Raw genomic sequence first — 3,680 nt, 5'->3', positions numbered from 1 at the left:
CACTAAAATCTAATAATAAAAAAAAATTATCTACACCGCTGCCCACCAATTTGTGACCAACCAAGGTTATCCAACCCTGCACCAGTCACTTATTTGGCACAGAAAGGGTTTTCAGCCCCCTTTTCTGTCACCTATAGCTCAAATTCTGCCACAACTTAAAATTTATTAAAGGGAAAATCTTAAGGAAAACCCCAGACTTTACACATTAACTCTAGAAATACAATTTAGCAGAAAATAACCTAAAATTATACAGTTCTAATATTCCAGTCTCTTTCAGTAAAGTGGTTCAATTATTAGACAAAGGCCAAACTTAATAAAGGAATTATTTATTATGCCAAAAATATTATGCACAATGCATTAATAATAAAAAGTTGTTACAAATAAAATTACATTACACACGCAAACAGGGCTTTAAAATAAAAAGGAGAAAAACAGAATTGAATACTTTACTAGCTTCAAGATCTGCGCCAGGCGAATGGCAAGAAAATGATGGCTCCTTACTTCTGTACAGCAGCTCCCCTTGTAAGAATGACAATCTTATTGTTAAAAAATAAGATTCTTAAACCTACTTCTCAGAGATCATGTTGCTTAACCACACCCTCCTGGGTGGGCTAAGAAACCCCACTGTCTTTACAAACTTCAATAGACTAAATTTCTTGCCTGAATTTATACAATCCATTATCATTCCTGCTAGGTAAGAAATTTCTATATTTACATATTTAGAACCTCTTAGTTTTATTGGGAGAACCAGTTTGATATCAAATATGCCATAGGTTGTCATATTTACCTGCCGTTAAGGTTATAACACTTTTAACCCACATATGTACATAATATACCAATGTCCTGTCAGTGACCTGGTCAGTTTTTGTAATGAAGGGCCTGTTTTGCATCATGCATTCTATTGACAGCTTAAGCCATAAACTTTATCCTGTGTATCTCAGTGACTAAGAGCTTCAGTGATTTTATGACTCAATGCATACACACTAGCATTTGGTGGCTAGTTAGAGGGTTCTGGCACTTCAAAGAAAATACAAACACAATTCTTCTTGAGAACAAATAACTGTTTTGAGTGCAAGCTGCACAAAGTTAACTCCTTAGGAGCTGAATCCTGAGATATTTGTGACACTACATATCACACAACAATAGTATATACTTTTTTTCTTTTACTCCCCATCTACACACCTTATAGCACTAACATGAATCCAAATATGACCATACTGTTATTCATGAGAACTAATTTCTCACTCCAAGTTTGTTACTATCATTACCGCCATAAGCACACGCCTCAAACTGGAAAACACATTATCATACACCATGGTCTGCTCTGTTGCTGTAACTTATCTGCTGAGTGCTGGTGGAGGGTTATTAAAAATAACCCCCCTACCCCCACCTCACAAAATTATAAAGTATGCCATTCACTATATAGCCAAACAAAAATGATTTCCAAATTCCTATTCCTTATGTTACTAGCCCTTGCAAATGATGTAGAGTCTAACCCTGGTCCAGCAACAAATTCCATTCCTAGCCTTCCAGCTAAAAAAGGTCTTGCCTTTGTGCACTGTAATATCCGCAGCTTACTACCAAAAATCGATGCACTGCAAGCTTGGTGTTCACATTACAAGCCCAAAATCATTGTGATCTCTGAATCGTGGCTAACTGCAAAAATACCTGACTCTGCCATTGCAATACATGGGTATTCATGCCATAGAAATGACACAGCAAAGAGAGGAGGCGGCATTGTAATTTATACTGACATTTCCATAAAGTACACCCCCTTACAGAAATATAGCTCTTCTGCCACCTTTGATTTCCTTTCTGGCAAAATTGAGATCCCGTGCAGTAAATCAATCATTGTTGCAGGAATCTACTGCCCACCTAGCTTCCCTGTGCATTCCATTTCTGACATAGCACATCTCCTTAGTGAAACCATAGCTCAAAACCCAAAAAGTGAAATTTTGGTTTTTGGAGATTTTAATATTGATTGGCTGAATCCAAAAAATAATAGTTGTCGCTCGCTGTTTAAATCTTTGCAGCTAACGCAATTAATCTCCTCCCCAACTCGCATAAACATCAAAAGCCATAATCACACCCTGCTCGACTGGATTCTCTCCACTTCTCCCGACCGAATCCAGGAGGCAGGTGTTCTCCCTAACAATTTCAGTGATCACTGCTTAGTGTACTGCGTGCGCAAAATAAAGGCAACTAAATCCTCTCCCAAGGTTAAAATCACCAGATCCTTCAAAAAATGTAATCTTCAATCTTTTCTAATTGACATCCAGAACCTACCCTGGCACAGATTAAACTTAATCCCTGATCTAGACTCTGCAGTTGAATTCTTTCAGTCCGAACTCCTACAAGTTTGGAATTTACATGCCCTGCTGCGTAAGGTGAGAGTAAAAGGAGCACACCTGAATTGGATCACAGCTGACCTCATTCAAATGTACCAGTTTCGGGATTCATTGTGGTCAAAATTCAAACATACAGGCTCTATGAACAATCACTGTGTATATACAAAATGACTAAATATATGCTCTAAACAAACAAAATTGGCCAAGGCCCAATATTTCTGTGAAAATCTGAACAATAACATATTAAACCCTAGAAAGTTTTGGAAACTCATAAATAACTTACAAAATCCTCAAATCCACTCCCAACCCCCCACTGTCACTGTGGACAACTATACCCTGCAACTCCCCTTAGAAGTAGCAAATGCCTTTAATAGTTATTTTGTCGGATGCTCCACCACCCTGATTGACAAACTAATAAAGGACACGCATCCTGAAACTACAAATGTGGATCAGGCCCCACTAAATCAGCAAAGACCCAAAATAGAGAAGTTCAATTTTAGACCTGTACCCATCAATGTCGTTAAGAAACGCCTTAATAATCTAAAAATGAAAAACCAGTTTGGACCTGATCAAATCCCAGCAATGCTGTTGAAGCTCATTGCGCCGGCAATTGCTAAACCGGTCACAACCCTAATTAACGAATCCTTGGTGTCTGGATACATACCCAAACTTTGGAAAACTGCAAGAGTAGTGCCGATCCATAAAAGTGGGGAGTTAACCTTGGTTTCTAATTATCGCCCTATATCTTTGCTCCCAGTATTGTCAAAAATCTTAGAAAAATGCGTCCATACGCAGTTATGTGAGTATTACCAACAATCAAACTATCTGATCCCTGATCAATCAGGTTTTCACCCGAATCACTCCACTACAACTGCTCTCCTAAAAGTTTGCAACGACATCCAAACTGGCATGGAACAAGGAGACCTAACTGTAGCTATTTTCCTTGATTTTGCAAAGGCCTTTGACACAGTAGACCACGACATACTACTGCTCAAACTAAAAAACTCTGGTATTGCTGATCGTCCGTTAACCTGGTTTCGATCATATGTATCGGATCTGCAATGAACTATTCCTTATATAGAATGTTCAAATATGTTAGTTTTTAGTTTGGAGTATTTCCTTAACCCAGCTCAGTATATGTATTGATACAGAGGGGCTAATATATGGAAATAACAATGTTGTTTTGGTATGTTTAGGTATAAAAGTAGTATCATACGCTGTCTTACAAACAGGCTGATAAACCTCAACAGAGAGTTAATGTGAGTTAAAGTGAATGTCCATTTTTTAGGATATGAATGTATCATTCAATAGCTTATCACTATATCAATTAAA

The sequence above is a fragment of the Bombina bombina genome, chromosome 3, assembly GCF_027579735.1.
Source record: "Bombina bombina isolate aBomBom1 chromosome 3, aBomBom1.pri, whole genome shotgun sequence".
Lineage (NCBI taxonomy): Eukaryota > Metazoa > Chordata > Amphibia > Anura > Bombinatoridae > Bombina > Bombina bombina.
This window is presented reverse-complemented; position numbering follows the sequence as displayed.